Raw genomic sequence first — 10,408 nt, forward strand, 5'->3', positions numbered from 1 at the left:
AAACCTTTATGTCTACTTGCCTCTGTAAGTGCCCGTAGCTTTTATCTTTGAAGGTTATCAAGGCAGGTGTAGATGGACAAGACACAGCATCTTGACTCATCTGTCCTGGCCTCTGGAAATGTTGAGATAGCAGTGCCACTGGCTTTTGTTGGGATCACATGGAAGGTTGCACCTCCTGGGTCAGCCAGACATAACCTGGCAGGAAAGAAGAGATCCAAGGAGAGCAGTAGCAAACCCATTGGTGGGATGATGTGAAAACAAGCCTTCAGGCCAAAAGGCTTTTGCAGACATAGACTGAGCTGTTTGAATAGCCATCATGTCCCCTGGTAGCTGACTGTACCCGCCACTAGCTGGGGTTGTCACTGTCAGAGCTGTATGAAGACTCTCCATGCCACTGTGGCAGCCCTTCATTCTGCTAAAATCCCTGGGGACCTCACACCGAAAGGGAGCTGGAGCACTCACACAATCCCTTACAGGGCTGCCTGTGTGGCTGCCCATCAAAGGCGAATAATGATCACCTGGGGTGGGATTTCACCCAAGTATGCACAGCTAAAACTAAAGGCAAATCAGATACCTACACACCACTGCAGTTAATGGAGCCTCAGGAGTGACTCAGACACTTAGATTTAGGTATACACTGGAAGGTGAGAGGAATAAATTTAGGAGTCCACCAAATGAACCTAAATCCTGTCTTTGATGGCCAATAAAACCTTCATCATCTCCAAAGGTTTTCTAAATCCCTACAGTCGTAAAGCCAGGCACTAAGTAAACAAGTTGGAGGCTTTTCTGCAAGGTCAGTCATAGACCCAGCCAAAGCTAATGGTTATCCCCCCTTTACACACTTTCTCCATCCATCCTTGGGTTGGAGAAACTACTCCAATCCCCACCTCATGCCTCTTGTGCCAGAGCTGGAGGAAGAGCAGTGAGTGCTCCTCTCCTGCCCCACATGTTGTGCCCAGATGCAGCGGGTCAGCACAGCTGTTGGGTGGCAGACACAGGGGTGGAGAAATACACGTCTTCCTTTCTATTACTCATGCTGCTCAGTGTCTGGGGAAGGAGCATGTGTTGGATTGGGGATGGCATCTATGCCAGTGTGTGGCCCCATCCCCCCCCGTCAGTCAGGGCAGAATGGCTTAGTGATGTTCCTCCTTTTGTCCAGTGGAACTGCAAGGGGGGTGCATTTTCTTTGCCGTTTCTGATACCTCTAATCTCTGTTTCAAAACCAGCTTTCTGAAACTCGGGAGGAAACACATTTCCCTCCCTTCTCAGCACAGATATGTTTTGCTTGCTGAGGCGAAGGGTTGCAGTGCCTGTCTTTCTGCACTGCAGTACCAGCAAATATGTCTCACAGGAACATTCAGGCATCTATTTGCTCCAAGATAGGAACACCGAGACTTCTATTTCCACTGCTTAACCTGTTTAACCTTGTTTGTCTACTAACAAACTCCATTTAAGTGCTGTTCTTTTTATTTTCGTTGCTGTTGTACAGAAAAAGAAAGTTCATCAGGAGAAAAGCCTCTCTGCTCATGCCAGAGCATACTGAAGAAAAATAGGCTTGGGTTTGAGTTTCATTTTTTTCCCTTGCAGAGAGGCCCAAACCAATTACAGGGCTCCTCAATTCCTTCAGTGAGTCTGCAGCTGATGCCCTCTGGGAGATGCTGTCTGGGAGCACAGGGCTCCTCATCCATTTCTTGACCACTGGCAGTGATGTAGCAGCAGAACCGGGAAAGGATGGCAATGGGGAACAGGTCGGTGTCCCCAGGCACACTGACCCACCTGGCAGGTTGTCCTGAGACCACATGGGGACAAGGATAACCAGGAGTGGCCTGTGCAGCAGCCAGCTCATGCTGCTGCAGAGGGTGCCAACCAAGGCCACATGTCATGCATTCCCATGAGAGACAGCTATCCCGAGGGGCAGTATATGACTGGCATGTTACCATTTGATGTGTATGTTAAGCAGCACTGACTGCAAATTAACCATCTTTTAGCCTGCATTAGAGTATTGTCATTGAATAACTCTGCACAGCATGAAAAGACCATTGATGGCAGGGCAATTTGAAGATTAAAATAAGTTCCCCTTGAAGCAGGATATGCACAGTTACAGCTTCTGCAAGGTGATGGTTTTTCCACGGTAGCCCAGCCTGGGCAGATAACTACACTGAGAAAACACAAGTCAAAATGCTTCCAGAAGAGCCCCAAGGTAAACAAAAAAGCTGCCAGGACTGTTTGACTGAGCACAGACTCTTGGAAACATGTTCCAAGCACCAGTATGATAAATCCCCAAGTTGTGCCGCGCTAAGTCAGAGTGTTCCAATACCAGGAGCCGGGATTTGCCCCTGGGTGATGCAGGTGACTTTCTAAGTCATGGTGCTTCTGCCAGCTCTGTACCATGAAACCACTCTGGGCACCTGAGATTGCGCTTCTGGAGAATTGTGACAGGTTGGGACCAAGAGCGGGTCTGCATCCCCCTAAGGGCAGGGAGTATTTCAGGGGGCATTTCAGGGAGCCCTGTGGCTCTGTGCAGAGCACCTTAGGTGAAGGGGTTTGGGTACAGTGCGTCCCTCAGAGTGCACATTGTGCTCATGCAAGGCAAAAAAAGGGGGTGGAGGGTGGAAGCAGGGGAGAAAGGAAACAGCTGCCTCATGCATGAAACGATTTGCCAAACTCCCATGGTTAGATTTAATAGCTGGGTGCTGCACGCTCAGGAGAACAATGTAATTTATGTCATTACTGCTAAAAGGCTGGTTTGATGGCAAGGGCTTCATTTGAGTTGCCTAAAGTGTTTAACAAAGGGGAAAGTGAAAACAAACATGAAAGCTGTATTAAAAATTATGAGGATTTTGGGGAGACTGCCAGGTACATTTTTACAGTGGTACAAAGTCCTCTCCTGACAAACAGCTCATTTTGTCTATGCTAACTCTAAGATATGAAGCTGGAGCTAGAGTTAGAGGGAAATAATTAGGTTTTGCTTTAGCTGCACAAGTTTCTGGAACAGTAGTTGGGTCACCCTGTTGTGCCTGAAGAGCAAAAGCAATAGTGTGCTTTTTTTCTTTCAGTATTAATTGTATGTTCTTGAAAATGTACTTAGCATCTTTTTAAAGTATTTTGGGGATGGGAATGGAAGGAGACAGAATAGGTCCAAAGGGAGGAGGTCTGGGTGGTTGTGCCAGACCCACCTTTTCTACTAGTGCATTGAACATGACAGTCCTGTTCTCACAGCAGCAGAAGCAATGTGTGTGGCTAACCCTGCTGTTCTGCCTGGTTCTGTACATGGTGCTATTTTTAATGCACCAGCTCATACAGCCTTGAGTGGAGCATGGTGGGAACTCAAGTTAAAAAAGCACTGCTTCTTCATGAAGGCACCACCAGGCCACCCTCTCAGTTCTGTCTGCTATGAGGCCATATGGTGCTGGGTATGTCCAGTCCTCTCCCCGGAGCTCCAAATGCCACTGAGTGCTGCAGGGGAAGCAGTGCTCACAGGCAGCACATTCACAGTTCCCTCAGGGCTGTGCTGAAGTTGGGTCAGGGTACCTTCCTTGGCCACCTGCTCATCCTCTGCCAGGACAACACTCTGAAGGACTCGGCCACACAGGGAAAACTGAGACAGTGTCAGCCTCTGGGTCACCATTTAGGCTTAAGGGCTTCTCTGGGGCATTCTTGCCCTGAGCAGACAACTGGCATCAGCTGCCATCCTAGCCAGGGTCCTCCTGCAGCACTGCTTAGGGTAGTAGTGCCTAAATTACTCACAGCAGGAACTCACCACAGAGCCCCCCAGCCTGCAGAGGGCTGCACCTGCCTGTATTTGCTCACCATTTGGCACTGGTGGGACCACAGGCCAGGTGCCACCAACCTCTTTCCCTGAAGAGACACATGCTCCTTACATCAGTTTGCATTCCCACCAGAAGGCCCTTCTCCCTTGTGCAGCGACAGACAGCCATGCTGGGGGACGTTTGAGATGGCAGTCAGCTCACCTTCATCCAGCAAGGCTGATCTTTGCTTGCTGTTAATCGCAGCCAGTTGGGTGGCAATGATTTTGCAACAGAGCGGCTGCCAGGCCATTCAGATTATCTGCTCCAGCGCTCTGAGAGACAGCTGGTAAAGCAAATAGTAACAATCTAGAGAAATTATCTTTATTTGTCTGTAAGCACAGCACTGTAATGTGAGGCTCAAATGAGCCTCTTTTGGCACGCAAGGTCAGCGTTGCCTTTTGCATATGGCATGTATTAAGAGAAGTCCCAGCCCCACAGAGCATCCCTTAACCAAAAAGCTGCATTTCAGAATTAGATGTATTTTGTTGCTCTTGTCAGAGATCAGCTTACAGAATTGGCTGTTAGGGAGATGTGAAGGTTCATACGTGCAAATACTTGAATACTTTTGGATGAGTTTTAAGAATACATTATTATACCTTTTTTATTGCTCTAAGACGTGTTGCTGCACACAGGAGATGGTCACCAATGTCCCATCAGCTTTAATAGGACAAGATGCAGGGTATGTACTCCAAAAAATCCTGATTTTCATGATGTTGAACATCCCCTCCCCCCTCCCTTCTACCTGTACAAAGTTAATGTTATGAAGCTGGTGGTTATGAATGTAGTTTCTTATAGTGTAAAATGTGCCTGTTGTTGAACAAGCCAGACCCGCAGATCCTCAGACTCTGAAGATCTCTGTAATTTAAGGGTCTGACATTATTTTTCTGTGCCTTTTTTTTTTTTTTTTTTTTTTTTTGTATAGGTGTGTGCTTTCCTGCCTAATTCTCTAACTCTGAACCCAGGGAAACGTGGCAGGAGAGACACTCAGTGATGAAGCCGCTGGATCTCAGCATAAGGGTCCCAGGCACTTCACAATGCACCATCATACAGGACTTCCACATGACTGAGGCATTTGTGTCAGGGCCCCAGGAAACCTCAACCCTCTGTCTCAGCTGCCACTGACTGTGGATCCCCACCTGAGCATTGCTGAGGGTGCTGCTGGGCTGTGAGGGCTGTGTGAGGACAGGCACAGCACACATGGCCAGCACTGTGCCAATCTGCTTGCAAGAAACTTCTCTCTTAGCCAGCGGACCTGCAGTCTGTCCTCTGGCTGGCTCTTCCATGGAGGTTTCCAACAAGGAGAGTGCTTCGGTGCTGGAGCCAGCTTGGAGTGGGTGCTCCATGGAGATCTGACTCAGACATGCAGGTTGCCAGATACCTACCAGCTGCCAGAGTATTTCAGTCATTAATTATGGCAGGATAAATGCAAGGTATCAACAGTGTTTCCAGAATGAGCCAGGGTTTTCAGCTTTACTGCCTTTTGCTTTTTCATAAAGGATCCAGATCCAGCATGGATGGTGCTCCTGGAAAGGCCTTTGCTCTCCTTCAGGTTGTGTTCATCACGTTTGTACCATACCTGCACTATCAGTGCCACTGAGTGAGGAGGTCACCAGAAAGAGCAGATGCTACTCCTGGCACGAACACATAAAGAACATTTCACTGACTCTACTGGACCATCCCTCCCAAGGCAGAACATTTGAGGCACTTTGTCTTTTCCTCTGTGTCGAGCAGTGGCTACTGAAAATTCAAGACATTGGTTTGGGTAGCTCTGGAGCATTAAGGCTGCTGCTGTGCTTTTATTCCCTCCCATCACTATGTGTTTAAGTGTTGTATCAGTTTCAGCACTATCAATTCCTTGACTGTGGTAATCTCATGCAATAAACTCCACTGCCTTGTATTTGTGCTGTCTTCAGATGTTTTCTCTTTTGGATTTGTATGAGACAACTGGTGCATGGGCTCTGCTGGATCTGCATGTGCTGTGCTGCTCACCAGCTGTCACGTCTTCACCTCTTAGTCTCATCATATTAGACTCATCTCTGTCTTGAGCACTTCTCTTTTTTCCACTGCTGACTGCAGAAGTTTTGTGTATCACTAATCCTTTCATTCTTGTCTCTGGCTCACTTTGCTGTTGCTGACGTATGATGTGAAGTGGCATGCTAATAATGCTCTACAATATTTCAAGTGCGAGTACAATAATTTTATAAAGAAGTTCCACATTTTTGTCAGTTTTCAGATTTGGTGTCTATTTTGAGTCCAGGTTATTGAACACAATGAAGTGCAATGATGCCTGGATCAAGGTGACTTGAGTTACTCTAGGACATATGGTCTGTATGTAATGAAAACTTTCAAATCATCCCTTTCCACAAGCAGCTTGGAAAGGATTTCCACCCACTGCTATGCTATGCATCTAGTTTTCCCAGTTAGGACCATAACCTCCTAGTCTTCCCTGGTATTTATGAAAGTAGCTGTATATTTTGGTACCAACCAGTTCTGCACCCATACTGCTGTTCCAGGTCGTTAACAGCTCTATTAATCATTGCTGCCAGTTTGGAAGGAGAGCATACCCAATTCCTCACCTCTTGTTGCATTAAAATGAATACTTTCTCCTTCCTCCTTTGTCTCCTGCCTGTTTCAGTTAATATTCAGAAGCATTTTTTGCCTGCTCTTGCCATTTCAGGGCCTTTACTAAGAGAGGAGGAATGACAGGTTTGACAGTGCCAGCAAACTCTTCTGGCAGGTGGTTTTTGCTGACCCAGTTGCAGAATTGCTTGGACTGAAGAGGACCCCAACAGGACACAGCAACCAGCTCTGAGCAGAGAAGGCAGTTGTGGGAAGATAAAACTTAATAGGTTCCTGTGGTATGAGTAGGGTGAAATTTCATGGAAGTGCTTGAGTGTACCCCCCCCTTTTGGCTCTAGCAGTACAATTCCCTATGATTGCAGCTGGGCAAACAGTCAATAGCCAGGCTTGAAGAGGTGGCAATCACTTGATATGAGTTCAAGAATGTCCAGGGTAGCTCCAGGAAGCAGAGGCTCGATAGCTACCCTACCCATGGCCATAGAAGTGGCTCACAGAGAGGAGGGCAGCCTGCAAAGGCTTTTATCAAATTTGCTACCCAGAAACCAACCTTTGCAGGAGAGTTTGCAAAACAGTGAATTTCAAATGCCTGCAAAACAGTCACTGGAAGTGAATTTCAAATTCATGTCAAGCACTGGGAAGAGGAAGTTTCTTCCAAAAGCCATGCTCAATCAGGGAATAGATACACCCCGTGACCTTGCATCCCATCAACACGGTGTGAGTGCTGAGAATCTCAACTAGCACTGGCAATGCTCACAGCAAACATTAAATGACCATCTTCTGGGCTGGAAGAGCTTATTCAAAAGCTACTGGGTGGAGAAAGGAAAGCATGTTGTCACTAAAACTTATCACCTGTCTGCTAAAGGGAATGATGACAGAGGCTGTGAGGGCTTTGACTAAAACTGCTTTTAGCCCAAAAACATGAGGAGAAAAAGAGCGCAGTGAAGTATAAAGCCCAGCTACTCTCACTCATGTAAGGCTGCCCTCACTGATTGTGTTTGAGGGAGGTCAGGCAGGGGGGCCATGCTTTGCTGTTTGCAGTTTCTAATAATTATTGCCTGCATGACAGGTGGTGAGCGTAGGTTTTGCATGTGGCCTCGGAGGAGCTTGTACCCATTTTCTCCCTCAAAGAGAAAAGATCTCTCTTCAGTGTCGAAGATGAAGAAGGCAAAGACACACAGACGCGCTTTGCAAAATGAATGTGCGGCCTGTGATGCAGGTACAAGAACCTCCCTGACCACAGCCTTCATTTGACAGGTTACAAACAAAAGTACCCTTGGCAGCCGAGGCTTTTGTCCCAAGGAAATGTTCCAGTGTGTGTTCCACAAGGAACCGAGCGGGGCAGAGGACTGGTTGTCAGCATTTTTCCATTAGCAGGGACAAGTGCCTGTGGTTGCAGCTCAGCAAACAGCCAGTCCTGGGGAGGAGGCCCTGAGCCCAGGGCTCTGGTCCATGATGCAGCCCCCACAGGGGCACTGGCTCTGCTGGTGCTGTTTGGTGCTGGCCCAAACTCCCCAGCTGGGACCTTGCAATCCCTTGGGTGCTTGCTTTATCTCTCCATCTTGTCCATTCAAGCCAGGACCAAACCCTTCCTTGGGAGTGTCAGCCACCTCACACTGATGCCTTGTGAAGGCTGACCTGGAACAGAGTAGACAGAGCTAAAGAATAAAGTTGGTATTTATTAGGAGGCCTCAGTGGATCCACCTTGGGCAGCACAAGAATCCAGCCAGGACTATAACCCGGGTGAACCCAAAACGGTCACAAAATGGAACCCAAAATGGTCACGGGGTCTCACACTTTTATAAGTTTTGGTCCATTTCCATATTGGAGTTAATTGTCCAATTACAGCTTTAGCCCATGAAGTCCCATCCTTCTTGTTTGTCTCCAGTCCACCATTGTTTATGCTCTTGGGCCTGAGACTTGGATCATTTGTCCTTGGTCTCTGGCTAGAGAAGGAATTGTTTTGTCTGCCTACTCTGTGAAGAGAGCTTACTATGCCCTAATATGCAGCACAGACCCATACACTAAAGCAGTACAGAATCTGAAAAATATAAAAGCTAAAACCTGAGGCATCAACACCAGCCCTGACTCAACAGTGCTGAAATCTCTGACAGGTTCATGTGGAAAGACACTTTAGTGTCTGCATTCCTCCTCCTTGCCCAACTCTAAGGTGTGCAAGTCTGAAACAAGATTGAATTTCCTTTTGTTTTCCTCCCTTGGAGGCCATTTTAGGCAAATTAATTTACTGGGAGATATCAGCTGTCCTCGGCCTGAAAATATGGGGAGGGTTTAAAAATTGTTTTTAGCAGTTCTAAGAAAGCATTTCCCTGTAGGTACGTGCCAGCAGAGACTGCCAGTTCAAATCACCTCACAAGGGCCCTTCAGAGCAGCTCTCAGACACAGGCAATTTTGATAGTGAGAACAGGCATTTCTGCTATCACTTTTGCTTTCCTCTTTAGAAAATAGTGGCTACTTAGCTTTCTTTTTTTTTATGGATGCCATTGGATTGTCATTGTTTATGTGGGGTACTTTCGCATACTGACTTGTCTCCTGTAGCTGTTTTTATATTGCTCCCTCTCCCCCTGCAAATTTCTCTAGTAAAAACAGCTACTATTAGTACAAACTTCTGTCCTGATTTCTCCTGGGATTTGCATGACAACAGGAGTCTGTCTGTGGAATCACTCTTTCCTCAGTCCATTCAGGGTATCCCATGCACTCATAAGCTGGAGTGCACCACAGTGGTTGCTTAAATACTGGCTGTGGGAAGATCTGCCTCCCTTGGTAGGGGCTGGAGAGTCCCCAGAAAGCTCATTATTCACCACACACTGCCAAACAGACTGGTGAGCTTTTTTACACAGGCAGTCTGTGACAGCAGGTTCGTAAAGCATTGCTCTGGTTTTTCCTTCTCCCCCACAACTTAAAGATCAGGAAAAGAATTCAGCATCTACAACCAAGATGTGTGCAAGAGAGTAGTACCATCCTCGCTTCCCTCTCTTCCATGCACTCAGCCAGAATGCACAGAGAACCCCCAAAAAGCATCTTTTATTCCCTTTGACCATTAAAATTGTGAGCAGAAACATGCTAATGCACAAAAATGTACCCTTCTACATTTGTAACAGCTCTTTTGAATAATTCCTGCCAATTTACTAAGCCTGACCTCATGTTTCCCCGACATCACAAAGGCCGGCTCTATTCAGGCTGTCCCTTTCCAGGAGATTCCCCATTCGAGCGCTTGAAATGTTTTTTGTCTCTTTGGCCACATACTCTTTGGCACTAAAAGGACTAGAGTAGAGTTTATGTTTATCCAGACCACTTTTATAAGTACATCAAGATCTACAGAGCCACTTCTTACTGCATCAGGATTTTTAAACTCAGGAAGAAGAAAGATTGAAGCTCCAAGTTTTTTTAACAAACAGAAATAGTGCCAACTTCATTTCCTGCCTTGTTGCTTTACATTTGGTACATGCTGATGTACTTAGAAGCAGGGTGGTTTCAAAACCAATGGTCTTTCAAGTTTATTTAGTTTCAGGGTTTCAATTTTTTTTGTCAGTTATTTTTACTAACAGAATAACTCAGTGAGGTGAGTTTGGGGATCTGTTGTGCCATGGAACACTCCTTTGGATGAATATCTGTCTCTACAACTTTCTTTCCACAAGCATGAAATGAGGATATAATGCAGACATTTCACTCAAGAGTTTAAAGCTCATTTCTTGAGAGCATGATATAAATGTAGATGATAAACTCCACAAAGAGAAGGCAAAAAAATCTGTTATTTCACTGCAAGAGATTGTTAGACCATTAAAACCTGATGATAAAGCTTACATGCACATTTGGATAAATTTCTAGTAAAGGGTCTGTTAAGTATCAGCAGAGGAAAGGATTCCTTATTCCCAGATTTTCACATGGCACATGTGCAAAGGTGTCTCCTTGCTTCAATAGGAAAAAGCTGAGAAGGACAGGTCATTTGAAATCCTCTGACTCTAGGTTCCTGAATCTAACTCATCCTTGAGCCACTCAGCTGA

This window comes from Vidua macroura, chromosome 2 (assembly GCF_024509145.1).
Source record: "Vidua macroura isolate BioBank_ID:100142 chromosome 2, ASM2450914v1, whole genome shotgun sequence".
Lineage (NCBI taxonomy): Eukaryota > Metazoa > Chordata > Aves > Passeriformes > Viduidae > Vidua > Vidua macroura.